The 26,865-nt window shown below is 40.8% G+C and overlaps 1 protein-coding gene and 1 pseudogene across 1 annotated transcript in view; one reads left to right on the top strand and one right to left on the bottom strand.

Moving 5' to 3' along the window:
- The window catches only part of LOC103227366 (glycine cleavage system H protein, mitochondrial-like), a 32,858-nt pseudogene extending 7,364 nt beyond the window's left edge, over positions 1 to 25,494 (bottom strand).
- Positions 25,495 to 25,941: 447 nt separating this feature from the next.
- Positions 25,942 to 26,865, top strand: part of SEPTIN7 (septin 7) — a 105,583-nt gene continuing 104,659 nt past the window's right edge. Inside the window, exon 1 of the mRNA XM_038004831.2 lies at positions 25,942 to 26,049. The gene's annotated coding sequence lies outside the window, so the exon portion shown is untranslated. The remainder of the gene's footprint in view (positions 26,050 to 26,865) is intronic.

The raw sequence follows: 26,865 nt of genomic DNA, 5'->3' as shown, positions 1-26,865 counted from the left end.
CTTTTTTTTTTTTTTTTTTTAAGTGTAAAATGATTTGAGCCTGGCAAACCTGTATGAACTAATCTCCTACAACCAAAACTCCTAAATGCCTAAAAGATCATGCTACCCTTCCACAGTATCCTGTTTCTTTTTATGTAAAGTGAGGGTGGGCATAAATAAAATTTTCTGTTCTGAAAAGCTCTTATTATCAAAGAAAGAAAATTTATGGATAGTAAAAAACAGGAGAGTAAGTACAGAATGGCAGATCTATAAGAAATTGTTCCAAATGAAAAGCAAGCTATGAAAATGTGTATTTTCAAAAAAGATTAACAAAGTCAATCTCTGTCCTACCTCTACTGCAATATTCCTTCCCTGAGTATTTTAACAACAGATATATAACAGGGACAGAATAATTTGAAATCAGAAGTTACTCATTTAAAAAAAACTAGTGATTTAAAGAGTAAAATTCATTTTGCCTTGGTTCCAAAGAGCTGTTAGAAACACAACTCTCGTGGAAGGACATTTAATTACGTGAGCTTCACAATAACATGATCTTCAAATCAGGCCTACCTGCTAACATTTGGGGGATCTGAGTCAAAAGCACATATTGAAGTCAACATCTCATGTTGACTTTAAAACTCTAAATACTTTAAAGTTACAAACAAAGCAAAATAAACTGTTACATAAATACTTAAATCCTCCTGCCTGGACACCTTTATAAAACCCTGAAAGATTAGGTTTTAATTTAGATTTCTCAAACTCTTCAAAGTTCCATACCCTCTTAGTCCCCAGTCCATGGCTATCTACCCGTGGGAGGGTGGAGGTGCAGAAGAAGTCATGGAAGTTGCTTGGGCCATGTGAGCTGGGAATTCTTTCATCCTGGCTACCCCAAATGTGGTCTGATGAGGGCATACAGACTCTCTGAGTGAATACATCCCTTTAGCAACGCAGATACCTTACCCCATGAAGAGGGGCAGGGCCCAAGAAAGGACAGAGTGGAAACCTCAAATGTTTGGGGTTCAGGCTCAGGGGACATTCTCACTCTGGCCTAAGGATTATACTGCTTCAGATACTTCTTGGTGATGAATCATTAGATGAGGGAATAGAGAGTAAAGCTTTTATTCTTCTGGATCTTTTGGAATATTACTTTTAAATGTAGATTTTTATTATGACATTAGTTGACAAATCAAAAGCTGTAATGATTTGTCTTTTGGATCGCTTCTCAGCCTTCTGGCTAAGATCAAGCGTGATTTGTCTTTTGGCATCATGCAGCATTAGAATTTTCTGAAATTCAAGGTCATATACAAAGTGAAGTGGAGTTGGTTGATTCTTATGATTATTTTGTGTGGTTTTTACATAATGTGCAATCCAAAAGATAATCTCTAGGGAGGAGTAATAGGAGTAGAGACAATGGAAAAGGAGACTTTTACCCTTCAGTTGATACCACTCTGAACTGTGGGATTTTCTTTATCATTTGGATATATCACACTTACGTTAACATGACAAAAAATTAAAGATCTTTTAATAGTTCCTTATGCAAATATAGAAGTTTGAATGCTGAATTTAATGATTAGGCATAGGTCTTTTGGTCTCCAGATGAAACACTGCCAACTCAACATATTAGGTAATGTGATACATACAGAAATGCTATTTTTTCTTAATGGCAACATTCACATTTGAAGCAAGCTGTCAGTAGCAAACAGCTTTGCTCGAGTTGCCTGGTTTAGCAGATGTCTTTGTTAGGAATGTGACAATTATCACCATTGTTTATTTCACTGAATATCAAGTAGTACAGAGGGAAGCCAAGTCCTCATCAATAGTGCACATGGTTAATTGCATCATGATAACTTCTCACATGCCTTACTCTTTGTTACTTGCTCTTGAAATTATGAAAAGACATATCTGATTCTGACTAAAAAGGTGAATGCAGTTCAAAGTCAATATCAGCTGAAACACAAAAATATGTAGACTACATGGGAATAAGCAAATTATTTTTTTCCAGCTACTTTACTTGCTGTATAAAAATAAGAGGTAACATTTACTGAGCATTGACTTTGTACCAGATAATTAGGAAACACTTTACATACATGATCTCTTTCAATTATAATCAGAAGCTTCCCTGATATTTGCATATATTCTTTCACATGCACTGTGTCTTCCTTTTAGCATGTTATTATTTGCTATATTGCCAATGGCTTGTTTTGATATGATGAATATCATGACTTTTTGTCCGCTAAATAATTTCTATTATGGAAGTTCTATTATAAGGAGAAAATGTATATTATAATAAAGACTAAATTATTAAGGAAAACAAAATAAAAATCTTGCTCCCCAAAATAAGCTAAATTGATTCTTAATTCTATAAATTAAATCAAGTCAAAGCTTGATATAGAATTCAACAATTCAATAAACAATGAGACACCTACTGTGGGAGTGCTTCACATTCATTGGGTTGGATACAAAAATGAATTAGGCTGTGTCCCTCTCTTCCAAGATGTATGCTTTAATGGAGAAGAGAAACATACATGTGGGTGCAAAAACAGACTGTACTCAGTTCTGTGTTCCAGATATTAACCAAGCATTTGATAATGCAGGGTGACTCTTTTTCTGACTTTGGTGATGGAGACAGAGCATTTTGAAAGAGAATGATTTGAATGAGGTCCCTGACCATGGGCCCTGAACTTTTCAGGGTCCTACTCTGGCCTTCTGGGGGTTCTACAAAAGCTGATCTAGGAGGAAGGCCACCAGACAGAGGTAATAGTCTAAGAAAAGGCAACTGAGACCCTGGTCTGTTTGAGAGACTTGCCACAGACCAGGCTGCAAGAATGGAGTGGAGATAAGACAAGAGAGATGGATTCAGACCAAATCATGGAGATCTTTGACTACAGAGGAAAGGGGTAGGATATAAAAGTCTTTGAATTGGAAGTGTGACTTGGTCATATCTGAACCTTAGGAAGATCACACTAGCAGCAGTGTTCAAAAATGTGACATTCGAGGTGACAGAGAAAGACAAGTAAGCCAAAGAAAGACAGTTCCCTTTCCCTTTCCCTCTCTCTCTCTCTCTCTCTCTCTCTTTCTTTGACGGAGTCTTGCTCTGTCACCCAGGCTGGAGTACTGTGGTGTGATCTCAGCTCACTGCAACCCGCCTCCCGGGTTCAAGCGATTCTCCTGTCTCAGCCTGCCGAGTAGCTGGGACTACAGGTGCATGCCACCACACCCGGTTAATTTTTGTATTTTTAGTAGAGATGGGGGTTTCACCATATTGGTGAGGCTGGTCTCGAACTCCTGACCTTAGGTGATCTGCCCACCTCAGCCTCCCAAAGTGCTGGGATTACAGGTGTGGTGCACCGCGCCTGGCCAAGAAAGAGCTTTCTATAATGTGAAGAAATCACTGTGAATGGTACAGTTATTTTGCTATTTTTTGCTAACTCGAGGAAGACAAACTGAAACCAGAGAGACTTTTTTAACATGCTATTGCAATAGTCCACAGAAGAGTTAATGAGTTTCTGAAGAAGGGAGTGAACAGAGAAGATGGATTTGAAAAATAATCGTGGAAGGAGATGCCATTGGATTCATCAGCCAAGATCAAAAACACACCAGTAAAAAGTGATGAGTTGAATTTAGATCAGAGTTTAAAGTGTCTGCAATGCATCAACATGGAATGCTCAGCATCCAGTTAGAAATAAGGGTCTGATCAGGGGAAGACAGATGAGGGCTAAAGGGACAGAGGTAGGAGTCATTCTCACAAAGGTAAGAGGTAGAGCAATTAAACAATTGAGTCATAAGATAGGATGAGATTACCAAGGGACTATTGAGAGTTAAAAGAGAGGACTGAACACTGAATCTTCAGAAAGCTTACATTTAACGGGCCTATTCTAAAGGGGGAGAAGAGGAATCCTGAAAGGAAACTACACAGAAGCAGTTCATGAAGCAGTAGGAGAAGAGAATGCAACATGAATTCCAGTGGAGATGAGGGTTCTAGTGAGGAAAGGGTGGTCCATGTTGTCAAATTCTGCTGAAAACAGAATTTGAGCAGAAGGTCTAAGAGGTTTTTGGCTCTCGAACTTTTCAGGGGCTGAAGGTGCTTAGGATTAAGTGGGAGAAGAAACCAAGATGGATGAAGTTTGTGGATAAAGAAGAAGGAGAGAGATAGAAATGCAAAGAATGGAAATTAGAGTCCAGGGAGAGTCTCCTTAGGGCAGGAGAGGAACAGTTTGCAGGTATTAAGGGGAGGACTGGAAGAGAGCAAGGCCTAGAAAATGTAAGGGGAAGAGATGATTGATAGAGCAAAATCAAAGAGTACATGGGAAGGGAAGAGAGAAAAAGGGTGGATGAAAACACTGGCTTTAGAAGAAAATCACAAAAATTCTTCAGAAACTGGGGGAAGATAAAGTGAGCAGGTAATAATTTGGACAAAATGATATTTGTAAGTTATTCTTATCAGATGACCTCCAGCTTCTGGTAAATTAGGTGGCAAAAGAGGTTAGAGGTAGATGTAGAAATTTGATGAGACTGCAGAGGAGTGAAACAACAGATAGAACTATGTGAATGAACGAGAGGTGAGAAAAGGAACGTCCAGTGTTGTTGAGTTCCAAGACAAACTGGATAGTACAACTTTTAGAGCAGTCAGTCAGTCTGGTTATGGTATGTTCTCCAGAAATGTTCAGCTGCCAAGAAAGGGGTAAAGAAGATACAGATGGTTTCCTTAACTAGGGCTGGAAATTGGCAGAACAGGTATGACAGAACAACAGTGAGATGAGTCATTAGAATGCTGGCGAGGGCAAAGTGAGAAAAGTTGTCCTAGGGACTCATGAGGTGCCTTATGATGTCCTGTGAAATCAGGAAGACTAGCGGATGGGGAAGAGCAAAGGGACTGGATCTAAGGATGTGAAGAATGGGTCAGAAGGTATGAAGTTATAGGAGAGATAGAAAGATAGGGAGTGGTCAGAGGAAACTTTTCATGTTTGACAGTCTCAGATGTGGAGAAGTTGAGGGTGATGGTGAAAACTAAGGTATGGCTGGCTATACCAAAGAGGATCTGAGGCAGAATGAGATGAAAGTCACAAAGATCAAGTTAAGGAGCCAATAGTTCAGAAAGTTAGAAAGATTATCAATATGGATTTTGAATCCCCCAAAATACTGTAGTTGGTAGCTGAGATTTCTTTAATATGATGAAAGCCACACATTAATATGATATTAAAACATGAGTCACTAGAAAAGTATCTGGAAGGGGGTCACTCAACCTTGCTCCTTCAACAAATATATATCAGGTAATACAATGGGCTTAACATGAAACTACATTCAACAAGCATGATATGATGCATATGTTTTTAAACAACGGTTTAATTAATGTTTAGAGTTTAGTTCCCACTGTCAGAGTACAACTTAGCACCTCATGGATGACTTTGCACTAAAAGTAGAAAATACAAATCAGTTACTATGAAGAAGGAAAGAAAAGGTAGAGAAGCTAAATCCAGTAATAAAGAAACATCGGCCAGGCACTGTGGCTCAAGCCTGTAATCCCAGCACTTTGGGAGGCCAAGACGGGCGGATCACGAGGTCAGGAGATCAAGACCATCCTGGCTAACACGGTGAAACCCCGTCTCTACTAAAAGAATACAAAAATCTAGCCGGGCGAGGTGGCGGGCGCCTGTATCCCAGCTACTCGGGAGGCTGAGGCAGGAGAATGGCGTGAACCCGGTAGGCGGAGCTTGCAGTGAGCTGAGATCCGGCCACTGCCCTCCAGCCTGGGCGGCAGAGCGAGACTCCGTCTCAAAAAAAAAAAAAAAAAAAGAAACATCACTATATATTTAAATAAATGGTTGGACCAAGTAAATAATAATAATGTTCAATAAATTACTTGTATTCATCGTGAAACTGCTAATTATTCCCTAATGTTTTGCCTTAAGACTATACATTTTCACACTCAAAGATTCTTTTTACAAACAGTCAATGAACCCAGAAATGCAAGCTTTCTCACCAACTTGCCTTCTAGATTGTCATAAGACTAGCTTGGTGGTGGCACATCTGGAGCCATCAAATGCAGGAACCACAACAAATGGGACTCACTGGTTCTTTGTACCCCAGATGGGAACACAGACACAATTTTCTAAAGTTCTGAAAATAAATAAATTGTTTTTTTAGAGACAAGTACAGTGACTCTATTATATACACTCATCAGGAGATTGTGCAGAGTTTGGGATGTTGTAATCATCTAACTCAAAGAGGAATTGTTAGCCAGATGTCGAAAAATACATGTAAATAGGCTCTGGGAGTACATGTTATCTCTAAATTTTCCCAAAGAATGTTGACCTAGTTCTAGAACATTTATTTACATATGCTTTTCAAACAATCCTTAAAGTAAACTGCGAAGCCCTATTTTGCTTTACTTTGGTTAGTCCAAAATAGACAAAACATCAATAAGTGTTGAAGCTGTGTGGTGGATATGAGGGTTTATTATACTCTTCTCTCTTTTGTATATGTTTGAAATGTTTCATGATAAAAGGTAAAAAAAATATAAAATAAGAGAGGAGACCGTCACCTTATGGGGCTTGTATAGCCGGTAGTAAATGAGACCCTTCTTTTCTTCTTCCTGTTGACACACTGTAACCTGTCAGAAGCTGCTTACTCAAGTTCCATTTTCAACAGAACAAATTAGAATGCACTGACCCTAAGATATGGATGGTATAACATCATTATTTTTCCTCATATTCCTTCATGCTTCATAAAATTCTTCCACGTGCTGTCATTTCGTTTGCTCCCAAGGAACTTCTGTATTCACAGGCTTCTCCCAAATAGTTGTCCAACATCCATCCTGAATGCAACAGGTTTTAATCATTCATGAACCAATCTTTATTGAACGCCTAGTAAGTGCCATTATTTTAACATTATTTTATAAATTCCATGGCTAATTATTTTTGTATGACAAAAATATCATCTAACAGAAAGCATTTATTTCCTCAATAAACATCTATTAAGCATCTACTATCTGCAAAGTAGAATTCAAGGCCTTGGTTATAAAGTTTACTGGAAACTTCTGCAAGGAAGCAAAAATGGTTGAAGATTAGTGAGGTGAGGGCCTGGTGCAGTGACTCATGCCTGTAATCCCAGCACTTTGGGAGGCCAAGGTGGGTGGATCATGAGTCAGGAGATTAAGACCATCCTGGTTAACACGGTGAAACCCCCGTCTCTACTAAAAATATAAAAAATTAGCCAGGCGTGGTGGCATGCACCTGTAGTCCCAGTTATTCAGGAGGCTGAGGGAGGAGAATCACTTGAACCCAGGAGGTGGAGGTTGCAGAGCCTGCCACTACACTCCAGCCTGAGTGACAGAGATTCTGTCTCAAAAAAAAAAAAAAGAAAAAAAAAAGATTAATGAGGTGGCCCTTCTAGTGAATAAATGGGAGTATTTAAAAATGCAGATCCCCATGCTGTTTTGCTTACTGTGGTCTTGTAGTGTAGTTTGAAGTCAGGTAGTGCGATGCCTCCAGCTTTGTTCTTTTGGCTTAGGATTGTCTTGGCAATGTGGGCTCTTTTTTGGTTCAATATGAACTTTAAAGTAGTTTTTTCCCATTCTGTGAAGAAAGTCATTGGTAGCTTGATGGGGATGCCACTGAATCTATAAATTACTTTGGGCAGTATGGCCATTTTCACAATATTGATTCTTCCTATCCAGGAGCATGGAATATTCTTCCATTTGTTTGTGTCCTCTTTTATTTCGTTGAGCAGTGGTTTGTCGTTCTCCTTGAAGAGGTCCTTCATATCCCTTGTAAGTTGGATTCCTAGGTATTTTATTCTCTTTGAAGCAATTGTGAATGGGAGTTCACTCGTGATTTGGCTCTCTGTTTGTCTGTTATTGGTGCATAGGAATGCTTGTGACTTTTGCACATTGATTTTGTATCCTGAGACTTTGCTGAAGTTGCTTATCAGCTTAAGGAGATTTTGGGCTGAGACGATGGCATTTTCTAAATATACAGTCATGTCATCTGCAAACAGAGACAATTTGACTTCCTCATTTCCTAATTGAATACCCTTTATTTCTTTCTCCTGCCTAATTGCCGTGGCCAGAACTTCCAACACTATGTTGAATAGGAGTAGTGAGAGAGGGCATCCCTGTCTTGTGCCAGTTTTCAAATGGAATGCTTCCAGTTTTTGCCCATTCAGTATGATATTGGCTGTGGGTTTGTCATAAATAGCTGTTATTATTTTGAGATTAGAAAGGTGATCATAAAAAGTCAAGAAACAACAGGTGCTGGAGAGGATGTGGAGAAATAGGAACACTTTTACAGTTAGTGGAAGTGTAAACTAGTTCAACCATTGTGGAAGACAGTGTGGCGATTCCTCAAGGATCTAGAACTAGAAATACCATTTGACCCAGTGATCCCATTACTGGGTATATACCCAAAGGATTATAAGTCATGCTACTATAAAGACACGTGAACATGTATGTTTATTGTGGCACTATTCACAATAGAAAAGACTTGGAACCAACCCTAATGTCCATCAGTGATAGACTGGATTAAGAAAATGTGGCACATATACACCATGGAATACTATGCAGCCATAAAAAAGGATGAGTTCATGTCCTTTGTAGGGACATGGATGAAGCTGGAAACCATCATTCTGAGCAAACTATCACAAGGACAGAAAACCAAACACTGCATGTTCTCACTTACAGGTCAGAAGTGAACAATGAGAACACTTGGACACAGGGTGGGGAACATCACACACCGGAGCCTGTGGTGGGGTAGAGGGAGGGGGTAGGGATAGCATTAGGAGAAATACCTCATGTAAATGACGAGTTGATGGGTGCAGCACACCAACATGGCACATGTATACGTATGTATCAAGCCTGCACGTTGTGCACATGTACCCTAGAATTTAAAGTATAATAAAAAAAATTGTTTTCATTGTGTGAGGGATAACATACTACAAATTGGGTTCAGTGTATATTGCTTGGGTGATGGGTGCACCAAAATCTCACAAATCACCATTAAAGAACTTACCATGTAATTGAATACCATCTGTTCCCCCAAAAAGTATGGAAATAAAAATTTTTTACAAATGCAGATTCCCAGGCCCTGCCAACAGAGATTTAAATTTGAGGTAGTCCCAGAAAAGGCTGAGAACCACTGGTCTAAGTCACTAAGTCTAAGGTGCCCAAGAGACTCTAGTCTGACTTAAGCTGGCCTTCAACTTGGAGTGTAGTTGGCAGGTGTAAGCAGGCAGGATATTTGTCTGAAGCTGCATCCTGGTGCCGGAAGGAATCTGAAAACAGGGTCCAAACCTAGAGAAAGAACTCAGCAGGATTTAGGCAAGGGGTCAAGACTCAGAGCTGCCAGGGTTTAGGTTTAAGGCAATGCTTTGGTTCTGGTGCAGTACTAAGCAAGGATCCTGAAAAGATCTGCTGTATATTTTGTCCCAGTTGTGTAGCAGGCACTGTGCAAAGCTCTTACTCACGTCATCTCATTGAATCCTTAAAATTAGCCCTGTGAGACAGGTTGATTTGCCCAAAGTCAAACAGCCAGTAAGAGGCTGAGTTGTGATTTGAGCTTAACTCTATTCTAACTGCAAAGCCCCTCTCTTTCTGCCCCTTCATGGTGCCTACAAGGACTGGGGCAAAGGGTCGTCAGGCTCACCCAGGGCAATAGCAAGGGAGACCATTCAAGTATAAGGAGTTCTGCTCATGTAAGCCTTCAGGCCTCTGGCTATTTCCACACTCCCCTCACTAGTGGGTGAAATAAACTCCCAGTGACTGACAGGGTTCTGTTGATTTCCAGCATTATGTCTCAGGCAACATAGGAAAATTGATAGGTTTCTCTTTGTGCCCACAGCCTTCCTGATTATAACTGTTTCTTCTCCAGTCCCTTAGGAGGGGCCTACTATCCTCATGCTCTTCACCTCCATTCCCATTCAGGAATACATGTCTGATGACAGATGTAAACATTGTGCTTTTGGGACCTATTGAGTTTGAACAAAGATGAGGTACTTACAAGAATAAAAGTGATATCAAGAGCTGGAGATAGGAAAGATTTGGAAGATAAACTTAATTCCCAGACATCACACTTATAGACAGGCTATAGCACATTCAAACTGCTCCTATTGCTATCTGAAGAGAAATGATAAGATTTTGGGAGATGAGCTGATCAAGAGTTCTGCTGCTTCAGAGATTCTCTAGAAGTACTTTTCATACCACTGTACAGGCCTATGTATACAAAGTCCTCATTTTTCACAGGGAACAATAAGTATGTGTACACTTCTCACAAAGACAGTCATGAGTGCTCACAACCCATCAAAGCCTCTTTCTTTTGATAACTGAAGTGATAGACCCAGTCACTGCTTTATTAGTATTCCAAATACCAGCACCACCCTACCCTACAATAAACAGAGTCAACAAGAGTGGCTCTCCTGGTACTCTTCACCTCACCAACAATGAGAACTCAAGACCATGGAATTTTCTTCTACTTACCAGAGTATCACTTGTGAGTTCAAAATTGCCCTAGCAAATACTTCTGACTAATGGCTACCAGACACATTAACATATATTTTAAAATTTACCAGTGGTAGTTTATTTGCTGAGGGAATACAGTAATGAACTTTGAATGATATAATAAGATAATGTCAAACTGGATGACAATTTTTCTTTCTTTTTTGAAATGGAGTCTTGCTCTATCACCCTGGAGTGCAGTGGCGTGATCTCAGCTCACTGCAACATCTGCCTCCCAGGTTCAAGTGATTCTCCTGCCTCCCAAGTAGTTGGGATTACAGGCACCCGCCACTGCGCGGGGCTAATTTTTGTATTTTTAGTAGAGACAGGGTTTCACTATCTTGCCCAGGCTGGTGTTGAACTTCTGACCTCAAGATTCCGCCTGCCTTGGTCTCCCAAAGTGCTGGGATTACAGGCGTGAGCCATGGCACCTGGCCATGATATAATTTTTAAACATGAGTTCAGACTATATACAGCTTTCTACAACTTGAGGTTTTTGACTTACCATGGACATCTTTTCAGGCCTGGTGTTATTTATATGATTGGACTGCAATTTATGATACAACTGTCCTATTAACAGACAATTAGGTTATTTACTATTTTTGCTGTTTCAATCAGTGCTATAATCAGCATCCTTACATAAATATCTTTTGACACCTGGCGCGGTGGTTCACACCAGTAATCCCAGCACTTTGGGAGGCAGAGGTGGGCGGATCACTTAAGGTCAGGAGTTTGTGAGTTCAAAATTGGACAACATGGTGACAACTCTATCTCTACTGGAAAAAAAAAAATACAAGAATTAGCTGGGCACAGTGGTGGGTGCCTTTAATCCCATCTACTTGGGAGGCTGAGGCAGGAGAATTGCTTGAATCCAGGAGTGGAGGTTGCATGAGCCAATATCGTGCCATTGTACTCCAGCCTGGGCAACAGAGCAAGGCTCCATCTCAAAAAACCAAAACATAACAAAAAATCTTTTGATATATGTACTAGTTATTTTTCTAAGACAAACATTTAAAACAGGAATTGCTGAATCAAAAGGTATACATATTAACTAGACTTTGGTAGCTTGCATGGAGAATGGTATGGGATGAACTACATCCCTCAAAAATTTATATGTTGAAGTCCTAACCCCTAGTCCTCAAAATGGAACTGTATTTGTAGAGATAAGGCCTTTGAAAGTTAGGTCAAAATGAAGCTGTTACGGTGCACCCTAGTCCAATCTGACTGGTGTCTTAATAAGAAGGAATTTGGACACACAGAGGTACACACACAGTGGGAGGACCACGTGAGGACACAGTGACAAGGTGACCATCTGCAAGCCAAGGAGAGGGGCCTCAGGAGAAACTGAATTTGCTAACACCTCGATCCTGGACTTTTAGCCTCCAGAACTGTGAGAAAATTAATTTCTGGCATTATAAGCCACCCAGTTTGTGGTATTTTGTTATGACAGCCTGAGAAGACTAATAGAAGAATCACTCTAAAGGCCTGGGTGAACCCCCAGGTGATCCGCCCGCCTCAGCCTCTCAAAGTGCTGGGATTACAGGCGCAAGCCACTGGACTCGGCCTGGATGAAAATTTTTCTATATCCTGTATACACAACAGGATAAAGTAATTTATTTCTATATCGTATACACAATAGGAGAAAGGCAGCATGATAAGGCAGACCAAGTATTGGCTTTGTTGCTTAGTAGCTGTGCAACTTTTGCAAATTACTTAACTTCTCTGAGCTTTGTTTTCTACCATGAGAAAACAAAAGAGTAATACTTGCCCTGAGAAGTTTTTGTGAGGATAGGGCATAACATATGTGAATGTCTAACAATATCTGGGATTTAGAGAGTTGATGTGGGGCCCCTGTTGTGTGAGTGAGCTGTTCTAGACACTTGCTCCCTCCACTCATGTCCTTTGTCCCTTCCTTCACTTCCTTCATCGCCCTTACCCTCCTTGTTTGTTGCAATTTCTTTAACACAGTGTTTATTATAAACCTTGAGGAATTTCAAGGATCTTTGGAGGTTTGTGAACGATTTGTTTTTTGATGTATCTCATTCTGGCATGGCATGGCATTAAGATTACAGGAAGAAGTTATTAAGGTATTTTCCCATTCACTTATCCCCACTTGTCGTCATATAAACTATAAAACAATGAGAAGAAAATCAAGAATATCTTTCCCACATTTCTTTCTTTCTTCGATGGGAGTAAATACTTCACCTTTAGTAGGTCATTTTAAGTATATTAGTCTTTAGATTAAGACAATTAAATCACCCTAGATCAACCTACTGGCTAGGGTAAGTTAACACAACCTTTGCAACTGAGCCTTAACATATTCCCTCTTCCTGACCATGCCTCCTCCCTCAACTTTCACCATATCTGATGCTTGTGCTTTTTTGAGAAAAAGGTAGGCAGGAAATCTGAAATGACTTGAGGATCTACATACATTCCATTCTGCAGCCATCCTCAATTACCTTCACATACTTGACATCTTTTCGATTTACCAAAGAAATTATATACCTAAAATGGCACAGCTACAGTAGCTGGAATGATTGGTGTCAAGGTATAATATTGTTTTCTTCTTTCAGCAAATCATTTTTTAATTATTATACTTTAAGTTCTAAGGTACATGTGCACAACGTGCAGGCTTGATACATACGTATACATGTGCCATGTTGGTGTGCTGCATCCATTAACTCGTCATTTACATGAGGTATTTCTCCTAATGCTATCCCTCCCCCATCCCCCTACCCCACCACAGGCTCTGGTGTGTGATGTTCCCCACCCTGTGTCCAAGTGTTCTCATTGTTCACTTCCCACCTATAAGTGAGAACATGTGGTGTTTAGTTTTCTGTCCTTGTGATAGTTTGCTCAAAATGATGGTTTCCAGCTTCATCCATGTCCCTACAAAGGACATGAACTCATCCTTTTTTATGGCTGCATAGTATTCCATGGTGTATATGTGCCACATTTTTTTAATCCAGTCTATCACTGATGGACATTTGGGTTGGTTCCAAGTCTTTTCTATTGTGAATAGTGCCACAATAAACATACGTGTGCATGTGTTCTTATAGTAGAATGATTTATAATCCTTTGGGTATACACCCAGTAATGGGATTACTGGGTCAAATGGTAATTCTGATTCTAGATCCTTGAGGAATCACCACACTGTCTTCCACAATGGTCGTGCCAATTTACACCCTCACCAACAGTATAAAAGCGTTCCTATTTCTCCACATCCTCTCCAGCATCTGTTGTTTCCTGACTTTTTAACGATTGCCATTTTAACTGGCGTGAGATGGTATCTCATCATGGTTTTGATTTGCATTTCTCTGATGACCAGTGATGATGAGCATTTTTTCATGTGTCTGTTGGCTGCATAGATGTCTTCTTTTGAGAAGTGTCTGTTCATATCCTTTGTCCACTTTTTGGTGGGGTTGTTTTTTTCTTGTAAATTTGTTAAAGTTCCTTGTAGATTCTGGATATTAGGCCTTTGTCAGATGGGTAGATTGCAAAAATTTTCACCCATTCTGTAGGTTGCCTGTTTACTCTTATGGTAGTTTCTTTTGCCATGCAGAAGCTCTTTAGTTTAATTAGATCCCATTTGTCTATTTTGGCTTTTATTGCCGTTGCTTTTGGTGTTTTAGTCATGAAGCCCTTGCCCATGCCTATGTCCTGAATGGTATTGCCTAGGTTTTTTCTAGGGTTTTATGGTTTTAGGTCTAATATTTAAGTCTTCAATCCATCTTGAATTAATTTTTTGTATAAGGTGTAAGGAAGGGATCCAGTTTCAGCTTTCCACATATGGCTAGCCAGTTTTCCCAGCACCATTTATTAAACAGGGAATCCTTTCTCCATTTCTTGTTTTTATCAGGTTTGTCAAAGATCAGATGGTTGTAGATGTGTGGTGTTATTTCTGAGGCCTCTGTTCTGTTCCATTGGTCTATATATCTGTTTTAGTGCCAGTACCATGCTGTTTTGATTATTGTACCTTTGCAGTATAGTTTGAAGTCAGGTAGCATGATGCCTCCAGCTTTGTTCTTTTTGCCTAGGATTGTCTTGGCAACGTGGGCTCTTTTTTTGTTCCATACGAACTTTAAAGTAGTTTTTTCCAATTTTGTGAAGAAAGTCATTGGTAGCTTGATGGGGATGGCATGGAATCTATAAATTACTTTGGGCAGTATGGTCATTTTCATGGTATTGATTCTTTGTATCCATGAGCATGGAATATTCTTCCATTTGTATGTGTCCTCTTTTTTTTTATTGAGCAGTGGTTTGTAGTTCTCCTTGAAGAGGTCCTTCACATCCCTTTTAAGTTGGATTCCTACGTATTTTATTCTCTTTGTAGCAATTGTGAATGGGAATTCACTCGTGATTTGGCTCTCTGTTAGTCTGTTAATGGTGTATAGGAATGCTTGTGACTTTTGCACATTGATTTTGTATCCTGAGACTTTGCTGAAGTTGCTTATCAGCTTAAGGAGATTTTGGGCTGAGATGATGGGGTTTTCTAAACATACAATCATGTCATCTGCAAACAGAGACAATTTGACTTCCTCATTTCCTAATTGAATACCTTTATTTCTTTCTCTTGCCTGATTGCCCTGGCCAGAACTTCCAATACTATATTGAATAGGAGTGGTGAGAGAGGGCATCCTTGTCTTGTGCTGGTTTTCAAAGGGAATGCTTCCAGTTTCTGCCCATTTATTATGATATTGGCTGTGGGTTTGTCATAAATAGCTCTTATTATTTTGAGATACGTTCCATTAATACCTAGTTTATTGAGAGTTCTTAGCATGAAGCACTGTTGAATTTTGTCAAAGGCCTTTTTTGCATCTATTGACATAATCATGTGTGCTGTTTATGTGATGGATTACGTTTATTGATTCCTTCATCAAATCATTTTACATGTAAAGTGAAAGACTGCTTTGCTGGAGATTGTTGTGTATTTGGTGACAAAAGGAGAGAGGAAGAGAGAGTATCTGCCAGTGACTGAAGAGAGGGCTTTACTTTCATCATCTTTTCCTTCTCTTTTTTTCTTTTCAGAGTTCACCTTGATTAAGCACCATAGGGGGCCGGGTGTGGTAGCTCACGCCTGTAATCCCAGCACTTTGGGAGGCCAAGGTGGGCAGGATTGCCTGAGATCGGAGTTCAAGACCACCCTGGGCAACATGGTAAAACTCCGTCTCTACTAAAAATACTAAAATTAGCCAGGTGTGGTGGTGGGCGCCTATAATGCCAGTTACTCGGGAGGCTGAGAATGGAGAATCGCTTGAACCTGGGAGGTGGAGGTTGCAGTGAACCAGGATCACGTCACTGCACTTCAGCCTGGGTGACAGAGGAAGACTCTGTCTCAAAAAAAGAAATTGGAAAAAAAAAAAAGAAAAAGCGCACCATATGTCTGGGAAGGCTTGTGCATACTTTTCACTAATAGGTTAGTACATATCTTGGGAAGCTAAGAGTCAGGACTGCCTTTTGTCTAGAACTGATCAGAAGGGAGAGGGGCTAGAAGCAGCTGAACTGAAGCAAGAAAAGTAAAAAGTAAAAAGGGATTTGTTCTCTTGACCCAACCTGGCCAATGGCAGAGTTAGTCAAGCCTTTTATTTGTCTGTCATTTAGACGCTAAAAACAGAGAAGTCTCTGCCAGATTTGAAATCTGGGGGGAAATTGTGTAGGAACTGTTGTTTTTCCTTTTTTCTCAATTTGTTTGTGTGTGCATGCAATGGAAGCTGGAGATAAATTAAGGAGCAACTATGAAGATAATATAACAATTTCTTCCTATTTGCAATACTTAAGTTCCACTTTTTTAACTTTTTTTTTGTCCCTTTTTGGTGCTGTTTTTTCCACTCTATTTTCTAAACCACATATAAGCCTCCAAAATATATGCAATTATTTCCAATAAATATTTGAGTGCCTACTATGTGCAAGATATTATGCTAGGTTCTGCTTTAGAGGGCTAAGATTTAGTCTACCCCATGGTCTGCAGTCTCATAGCAAAAGTAACCCATGGTCATGTTTGCTCATAGATTTGCAAAAACAGCTAGATTTTACAAGAGAAAACATTTTAGTTGTCTAGCATTCATTGATAGCATCTGCATGTCATGGACATTTAGCTCAAAGCAAAAATGCATTTTGAAATAACGAACAATTAAATGAACACTTTTATCAGAAAGAAAAATTTCAGAAGAGTTTGCTCACTTGTGTGTCATAAATCGTGAAAGGGAAAGGGAATTATGTCCACACCATATGTGAACCACAGTTAGGCAGTAATATTATATCATCTGCAGTACAGCTGCTTCATTTAAATTCAAACTCTAACATTTATAGTTTCAATAGTTGTTATTGTGGGCTGTATACATGACATTAAAAAATCATATTTGAGGAAGTTCTTGAATTTGGTAACTGATTTAGAATTATAAGGTCTCTTCCAACTCTAAGACATTAGAGTCTATTAGGACACAAATGTAGTCTTGGGAATAAGAACCTGAAGGGGAAATATCCAGAGTTCAACATCAGTGTTTAATGCTGCATTGCTACCATTTTGGATAATAAAAATGACAATTATTTTGGTTTCATAAACTCTGTTTATCTGTTTATAGTGTTTGGCTGGCAAGATGTTATCACTTACTGCCAAATTTCTAAAAGAAAATAAAAGAAAAAGGAGTATCAACCAAGAACCATAAATACATCATAATCATGATTCTGCTCATGAAAAGGAACACATCATGGATAACAATCACAAACACCATCATTTGCTCTTTTTTTAAAAAATGGATGCTTCAGTACCTCCCTAAAATAGGATCCAATCAATATCAAATGATTAGAGATACAGTACGGGAAAGAATCTCTTGAGTTGTTGGGAGCCTCACGAAGGAGGGGAGTAATGACACATCATAATTTTTAAATTATTGCTAAGCATTTGTCCTCTACCAGTCAGTCTCCACAGTAATCCAATGCAACTGCTTTGCTTAAAGCAAGTGGATCAGTCTGGCACAGGCTAATTTGCTTCCTCTCCAAATTTCCTGTTTTCCTGGATATGAGGTCTCTGAAGTGCATCTTCAGGAAACAGTCACTCATCAGACGTACGCTAGAAAGGCCAACTCAGAGAGAGCAGGTTCTTATTGCTTGCTGAAATCAGCCTGGTTCTAACCTCACGTTTCATCTACATAAAATTACTAAAGTTCAATTCAGTTCAATTTCAGGAGTCTCTTCTAGTGCAGGAGGCATTCAATTATTGCCAAAGTCAATATACTAAGTCTGGTTGTTGAAGGCAGCTGGTTTCCCCTAGAACCATGTGTCCCTGTTTCCTATTTCAGTTAGTTTCTGAGTCAATGGTAGGAAAATGCCAAAGGGAGTTGGCAACAATGGCCTTTTCCACTTATAATAGATTTTCTTTGATGTACTTTGGATTTTTCTCCAGTATTGTGTTTAGCGGTATTTCTACTGTGTAATCAGATTGGATAGCTCTACAACAAGGCACTGATTGGCAAGAGAATACCGAGGTAAATGGTTTCGTCTCTTCCTTTGGTCCCTGAGGCAACCGTGCTGCCAGTCTATTACCAGTGATACAGAGTCTTCAGAGGGAAGTGAGGCTCTTATCTGCATTAGAACTAAGGTTCCAGAAGAGCCCTGGAATTTGAAAATTCCTTGAGCCTCCAGTGATAAGTTGAGATAAATCCGGCCCCCTGGGGCAGTCTGGATTCAAACATCCTATTTCTGCACTGCTTCCTCCCCCTTCCCTCCTTGGCTGGTGAGAAAAAGAAAAACTCTTCCTGAGGTGACTAATTTAAGAATGGGAGTTATTTGCTCTGCTTTTTTGCTGTTTGTTTAAATCTCTCGGGCTTCAAGCTGCATGATTCTCTCATTTTCTTTTGTTTTGTTATTATTACTATGTCTTTTGGCTTTTCTTCCTTTGTGGGGTGAAGTTTGATTTTTAAAAAGAAAAAGAAAGCTATGAGGCTTTATTTTTTAGAAAAAAAAAACTTCGTTCATTAGTTCTATAGCCTTGCAAGTGTCACTTGACTTCCTGTACCTTACAGATTCTTAATCTATAAAAGGGCATGTCAATATTCCCTTGAATTTGCAGAACATTAACATTGTCAATTATTTGATTCTTTGATCTCAAGAGAACTTTCCTCTAATAACTATGCTATTTAATCATGAACTTAACATTAGAATGTACAATTTTCGAATATTCCAAAGTTAAATATAAAAATATTTAAACCATACCTACCTTGATTCCCTGGTGTATTTCATGACACTTAAACAAGATTTTGTGAATGGCAGAATATTTCTCTTGTGTAATACTTGTCTCTCAGTATCAGAGGGGGATTGGTTCCAGTACCTCCGAAGGAATGACAAAATCCTTGGATGCCCAACTCTATGAAATGGTGTAGTACTTGCATATAACTTATACACAACCTCTCTTATACTTTAAATCATCTCTAGATTACTTATAATACCTAATAAAATGTAAGTGCTATGTAAATGGCTGTTATACTATATTGTTTAAGGAACAATGAGAAGAGTAAGTCTGTACACGTTCAGTACAGGCACAATTTAAAAAAATTTTTTCTGTGGTTGGTTGAATCCGTGGGTGTGGAACCCACAGATACAGAGGGCTGGCTATATCTTGAATGAAGAGTTTTCATATTTTAAATCTGATTTAAAAAAATTAATTCATATGGAACTAAATTAGTTTCAACCTTTTTTTTTTTTTTTTTCTTCTCTGAGACGGAGTCTTGCTCTATCACCCAGACTGGAGTGCAGTGGCACAATCGGCTCACTGCAACCTCCGCCTCCTGGGTTCAAGCCATTTTCCTGCCTCAGCCTCTCCAGTAGCAGGATTATAGGCGTGCACCACCACGCCCAGCTAATTTTTGCATTTCAGTAGAGACGGGGTTTCACCATGTTGGCCAGGCTGGTCTCGAACTCCTGAGCTCGTGATCCACCCGCCTCAGCCTCCCAAAGTGCTGGGATCACAGGCGTGAGCCACCGTGCCCAGCCCTAGTTGCAGCTTTTATGAACAAGTTACATATCTTTAATTTTCACGAGAAAAAAGTTTTAGTTAATGGCTCTTTCTTTTCCACATAATTTCTCAATCGTCTTCCAATATCTTTCAAAGGAGGAATATAAAGCACTCAAGGGCTTTTTGGATACTTGGATGTTACTGTTAATAGCAAAATATTGTAGATTGCCTAACCCGGTTCATAAAACACACACCTGAAGTCTCAAGCTTCACCTCCACCACTCAACCTGACCATGTGTGCTAATTTTTGGTAATGTAGAAAACAGGACAGATCTGTTCTCTGAGAGGTGCCATCTCATTTTTACTGTTATGTTCTGAGTTGGCCCTCAAATTGAACCTTCATATAGACCTAATACCATTCACTGGTCCTTCTTCTTGCATCAAAGGTAAAAAAGTACCTGAAGATTGTAACAGCCATCTTACCCTCTCACCAGACTAATGTCCAGCAAATAAAGGATAGGATTCAGGACAATAGAGAAATAAATCTCTTCACCTGAGATCTCATGTATTGGAAAAGTATGAGTTCTCTGAACCTTGTCTCAGAGTCTTATAAAATGTTAAGACCTAAAGGGAAATCATTTCATTTCTTTGAACTTTGCTTTACTCAATTAAAAAGTGGGTTTAATACCTATTTCATAAAATTGTTATATGGATGAAATGAAATGAATGTTTGAAATGGCTGGCTATAAAAAATAACCTTCAGGTTATTATAGGCAATCCTGGTTCTACTGCCAGCTAGAATGTTGGTCCATATTTATCATAGACAATTACTAAAACAAGAATATTTGCATAACACTCCATAGTTGACAAAGCACATTGACCTAAAGAATACTTTCACTTTGCATATTCAAATATTAAATCTGGGCAATGTTTTTACCTGTTCAGATACGAAGTCTGGGCATTTGGGTGGTACCTTTATTAAGAAACATTAAGCAGCTGTGTGCCGGAGTTTTGGCAAACTGACATTCACTAATTATTTAACACGTCTACATTGAGCTCACATATGTGCTAGTGCAGCAGTTCTCAAACTTTTGGTCTCAGTACTCCTTTACATTCTCAAACATTATCGAGAACCCCAAAGAGTGTTTCTTCATGTGAAATATATCTATTGATATTTACTGTATTAAAAATTAAAACTGAGTGTTTTAAAATATTACTTCATTAAAAAACCAATTCATTAAAATTCATCAAATAGCAATAAACCATTACATGATAATGTAAAAAATATATTTTGATGAAAAATAACTGTATCTTCCAAAACAACAACAAAGAAACCGTTTGGAGTGTCCTTGCTTTACATTTTTGCAAACCCCTTTAATGTCTAGCTTAATAGAAGGTAGCTGGATTATTTTGTTTTTGCATTCAAGCTGTTGCAATATCACACTTCACAGTCTCTGGAAAATGACATTGTGTGCTCATGAAAGAATGGGAACGAAAAAGGTAAAAAATACGTCTTATTTTTGTAATTAAGACATTGACCGCTTGGCATGTCTCAAGAGAATCCCTCTTGAGGTTTCCCCATTCCACACTTTAACCACTGCGCAAGTGCCTAGTATCCAATTATTACTCAAGAAGTAATTGTCGAATAAAGTAATGAATACCATATCCTGGGCCAGGTGCTGAGGTTACAGAAATGGACAAGACAAGAGATCCTGACTTTAAGGAGTTTTGACTTAGACTTGTCTCTCTTAAATGGAAGAGACAAGTATTTACAAACTCTACTACTAGAACCACCATAGGAGTAAACACAAGATACTATGGGAGGTGAGAGGGTGCCTAGCCTAGTTTTTGGTGATCAAGGAAGACTTTTAGAGAAAATGGTGGTTAAGCTGAGACTTAAAGGAAAAGCCAGGTAAGGAATGCAAGTGTAAAAAGGAGAGTGAAGTGGGAGCAGTAGGGCTTACTAGGATTTAGAGTGAGCAAGGTATAGCAGATTAGCCAGAAATGAAGGAATGTGTCATGCAAGTTTCCTCAGGGAAAATTTTAAGACTTTAAACAGGGGACTGACATAGTTAAAGTTTAGAAAGGTCACTCTGGGTACGATGTGAAGGATGAGTTGCAGTATAACAGGCCAGAAAAGCTACTGCAAGGAGTTGAGGCAGGAGATAATATTGGCTTAAATAGAACAGTAATGAAGCGGAGAGAAATGGAAAATTAGAGTTGAGAAGGAAAAACTGATAGGACTTTCTAATGGCTGTAGGAGGTAAGAGAGAGAAAGGGGCTGAGTATTATACCCATATTTCTGGTTTACAAAATTGGGTTGATGATACCACTTAGAGATTAGAAACATAAAAGCTGGTAAAATAAAGAGTTTAGTTTGGGATATTTGAGATATCTTGGAACATCAGGACATATTTTGAAGGCAGTAAGACATGTAGATTTGCAGTCAGAAGAGAGAACTGGACTAGAAATTTGCATTAGCAGTTACTAGTGTATATATGGTGGCTGAAGCCAGGGAGGTGAATGAAACCACATAAAGGAGAATGTAAAAAGTGAGATAGAAACAAACTGCACACAACTTTGGAGTTCATGGATATCTGACAGCCAGAAGGGGGTCCTGAAAGGTAAAATAAAGACACAGAGATCTAGGAGAAAAACTAGGAAAGTGTGGTTTCACAAATCAAGGAATATGAATGCAGAAGGCCAAGGGTTCTAGTATCAAATGCTGCAGAAAGGTCAAGCAAAATAAGACAAAGGGTCTACTAGATTGAACACAGAGGTTCTTGGTGACCTTGTTGAGAATTTCAGTGGAGTGGTAGTTGCAGAATCCAGAAGCTTGTTGAATAAAGAACCCATTGACTGCAGTTCCTGGAAAGGCAGGAGGAGTGAAAATCTAGAGAATGAGCACAAAGAGATGGAATACAGGGAACTGGCAGAGATATGTGCCTCAGACAGGGCGGCACCTAATCTATTGTGACACTTGAAAGAATGAGTATGGAGGCATAAAGTTGTTGGAGTTCCTCTTTTTTTTTTTTTCTGAGACGGAGCCTGGTTCTGTCACCTAGGCTGGAGCGCAGTGGCGCGATCTTGGCTCATTGCAACCTCCGCCTCCCTGGTTCAAGCAATTCTCTTGCCTCAGCCTCCTTAGTAGCTGGGATTACAGGCACCCACCACATCTGACTAATTTTTGTATTTTTAGTAGAGATGGGGTTTCATCATGTTGGCCAGACTGGTGTCGAACTCCTGACTTCAGATGATGTGCCCGCCTTGGCCCTTCCAAAGTTCTGGGTTTACAGGCATGAGCCATCATGCTCAGCCTGAGTTCCTCTTTGATGGTTTCTATTTTTTTCTATTCTCTTATTTGAGAATAAGTGAGGGGAATGGTTTGAAAAATAAGGAGAATATCAGAAGTGGCTGTTGTGGAAAACAAGAGAGACACAACTAGGTGAACAAGCATTGCTTGGTAAAGTTGAAGGCCCACCTGAGTTTGGACACCGTAAACATGTGGTGGAAACTATCTATATGGTCTGTCCAGAATTTCAGATCAGTTTTTTTTAAACCTGTTTCTGAATCAGTAGGTTAAAGTCTAGGCTATATTTTATTAACAAATATCGTAAACAGTGCAATAAAGAGATCATAAAATCAATACAATTCTCTTTCCTCATGCACCACGTATAATTTCCATAACACACACACGTATATGCATTATAGAACACTGGCTATTAAACCTCCCTACAAAGAAAGTTCCTCAGAATATCATTATTTCATTACCTGTAACACTCTGTATAATTTTTTTTTTCTCTTTTCTTTTTTTTTTTTTAAAGTTGCTCTTGTAGCCCAGGCTGGAGTACAGTGGTGCTATCTGGGCTCACTGCAACCTCTGCCTCCTCGGTTCAAGCGATCCTCCTGCCTCAGCCTCACGAGTAGCTGGGATTACAAGTATGCGCCACCACACCCGGCTAATTTTTTGTATTTTCAGTAGATGCGGGGTTTCACCGTGTTAGCCAGGCTGGTCTCAAACTCCTGACCTCACGTGATCCGCCCACCTCGTCCTCCCAAAGTGCTGGGATTACAGGCATGAGCCACTGCGCCTGGCCACTCCATGTAATTTTCAGTGAAAAACAGTGAAGCTATCATAGTGTGGGGTGGAGTTTGTATGAGAACATGAACAAACCTCAGTCAAGGAATTTAGTGTTATTTATATTAAGAATTTATCCATTTTCATAGCACAAAATAACACAATTCACCTCTTTCATACCCATTAAGAGATCTTCCTCAAAGAAATATTATCAATAGAGATGGGAGGCAAAGATTTACTTCCTTTAAACTACTAGGTTATATTAATAAAAGTATTTGCTTTAATTTTATATTTTAAAATAATCTATATTTAGGCAATATTTACTAAGCATTGACTGAGCACCGTGTTCATGTATTAGTCTATTTAACTCTTATCAAAATCCTGTTAGATAAGTATTATCTCCGTTTACAGACAAGGAAACTGGATCACAGAAAAGTTTAAGTAACTTGTTCTTGGTTGCAAGCCTAATAAATAGAGAGTTGGGATTTGAACTCAGGCAGTCTGACTCCGGATTACCCTCCTTGCTACACTGCTTTCTTTCAAAAATAGAAATTTAAGAACATTTCCCAAAGTAAAAGTTCATTTGAAGTTTCAGAAACTTAAAGCAATGATTGAACAGATAAGTTGCGACAGACTTCATAACCAGTTCAGTAAAAATGTAGACTTACGAAACGGCATAAATATTACAAGATACAAATAAGTTGCTTCTGTAAATTTCTTTTCTTAAAAAAAAATACTTGGAAATATTTCAAGTATATAGAACAGTAAAGGAAATAATTACAAGTGAACACCCATGTGCCCTCTACTTAGCTTAATGTTTTGCCACATTTTCAAGTTACTTCTGGTAGAAAATAAACGTTACAGATACAAATGAACCCTTCTTGTTACATTCCCTTCTGTTCCTCTCTGGAAGTAACTAGTATTCTGAATTTGTTATCTATCATTTCCTTATACGATTTTTAGTTTGATCTTACTTTTTTGTAATTATTAAACTTTTATTTATGGTATGTCATATATACATCTTTCTGCAACTTGCCTTTTCCTTTCTTCCTCAATATTGGGTTAATGACTCTATCCATATGAAAAACGGTAGCTTTAGTTCACTGACTTTTTGTTTAGTTTATGTTCAATTCGTTCAACAATGACACTTATTCATCCATTCTATTAGTAGACATTTATCGTTCCACTAATATAAGCTATTCTGCTCTGAACTTTCTTGCACGTGCTCACAACTTAGAAATACACATACTTTTTTTTTTTTTTTAACATGCAGTTAAACAGGAACATACACATTTCTTTAACATGTACTTAAACAGGAAAAGTAACACATGTGCATGAAGAATACAACCGAGAGAGCCATTACGTTCAAGAAACGTACAAAAGACCACAGGTTATTCCGAGTGAAGAAAGGCTTTCACTAGAAGGCACTTGGGGAAGGTTCCAACGACAGCGACATTCATCGCTACAGTAGAAACTCACACAATCGTAGCCCTTTATTACTCTTTTCTTATCCAGTAGTTTCCTGTGTCCGTTCATTTTCTCAACTGGAGCGTAAGCTCCAAGAGGACTGAATCGAGCCCCAACAAGGTGAGCCAATACGAAGGTGGCAGCAGAGTCCGCAATGGGGGCTACAGCGGCCGACCTCTGAGGCTGTGCCAGGCCACCAGAGTGACAGCGAGAGGGAAGGGTCGGGGAAACAGGGCCTAACTTCACTTTTCACCCCGAAAGTCAAGGTAGCCGAGGAAACAGGGATGAATGGGGGGCACAGACACCTGCCTCGAAGTGTCTCCTCACTTTCACTCACAAAGCCGTCGGGTCAGTAGCTACAAGCCGAGGGGCGGATGCGGCCCCCGCCCTGTGGCACTTTCTCAGTCTGGTTCTTCCAGCCGCGCCTCTTTGCCTTACGCCAATTCCGTAAAGAGGCGCTGAGGCCAACCCGGCGGCTCCCGCAGCTCCAAAACTTGACGTGAAATAGCGCGGGGCAGCACTGACTGCGGCCATCTTTAATTCGGGCAAGACCCCACCCTCGCACCCCACCAACTAGTCTTTTTCAGCGTTACCAGGATTTTCGGCAACAAATGTAACGCGGTTAACCTTAGAAGCAGTGTTGAAGAAACACGCAAAGAGGCCTGAGTATCCATGACCTCAGTGGTGCGAAATCCGGCCAATTTAAACATGGCGGCTAAACCCGAACAGCTAAACGTTGCTGACGCCAATGAAGTCATGCTCGAAATGGAGCGAAGTGGCGGAGCTGGGGAGCGGGTAATCTCGCGAGATGGAAGCCAGCCTCCGCTCGGCCCGGAAGCCTCGTCTGAGGGGGCGGGGGACGGAGGAGGGAGCGGGAGTCGGGCGAGAGCCAGTGGAGGAGTCCGCCTCCTGTAGCGTGCGTAAGCAGGGCAGCGACGCCGGGCAGCTACGCCGCGAAATCGGCGTAGGCGCCTTTGGAGAATCGGCGGGCTGCGCTGCGCCGGGGCTGGTCGCGGAGGGGGGAGGGGATGTCGGTCAGTGCGAGATCCGCTGCTGCTGAGGAGAGGAGCGTCAACAGCAGCACCATGGGTGAGTCTCAGCTTCGGGCTGCCGCGACTCGGGGTCATCGGCTCCGAATGCCGGGAAGCCTTGCGGCCGCTGGACCGAGCTGGGGAACGCCCTGAGGCGAGGAGGAGGCAGCGGCGAGGGGAGCCGTGGTGGGGGCGACGGCGGGCCCGGGGCGCGGCAGCGGCGGGATCGGGGGGAGGGGAGGCGGCGGCGGTGACAGTTTGAATTGAACGTGAGGAGAGCCGAGGCGGCGGCATTTCCTGTGCCGCGGCGGGCCGGCCCCCTGGCCGAGGTGGAGAGCCGCGGCCTCCGCGGCCGGAGCAGCCTGAGCGCGGTGGTCTCAGCTCTGCCCTTGCTTCTCTCCGTCCCTTCGCCTTCCCTCAGCCTCCTCCCGTGCCCGCCGGCGCCCGTGGCCCCGCTCCTCCTGTCCCCGGCCGCATCCCCCTCGGCAGAAGTCCCCTCGTGGGGCAGTGGGCCTGGCGAGGAGGGTGGGGACGAGTGTGAGCGCTCGGGCGAGGGTGCTGTGTGGGCCAGCCCGGGAGGGCGGCGGCGGGGAGGGAGGAAGAAGGATGCACCAGGCTGAGGCTGCGGTGGAGGCGGCGGCGGCGGCGGCGGCGGCGGCTGCAGCTGCAGCAGCAACTCCAGTGACCGCGTCGCCTCCCCGCTCCTCCTCCCGCCTCTCGGGGTTGCCTCTCTCCAGGCGCAGCCCGGAAGGCCGGTGGATGGCGGGCGAGTCTTGAGAACGGAGAATCGGTAGTTTGGTTTGGTATTTGGGCTTAATTTTTAGGAGTAGGGGAAAGGGAACGCCTGGGAAGGGCGCCCCCCGGAGGAGATAGA

This window comes from Chlorocebus sabaeus, chromosome 21 (genome assembly GCF_047675955.1).
Source record: "Chlorocebus sabaeus isolate Y175 chromosome 21, mChlSab1.0.hap1, whole genome shotgun sequence".
Classification (NCBI taxonomy): Eukaryota; Metazoa; Chordata; class Mammalia; order Primates; family Cercopithecidae; genus Chlorocebus; species Chlorocebus sabaeus.
Note: the sequence above shows the minus strand (reverse complement) of the source record. Positions and strands in the feature narration are given on the sequence as shown.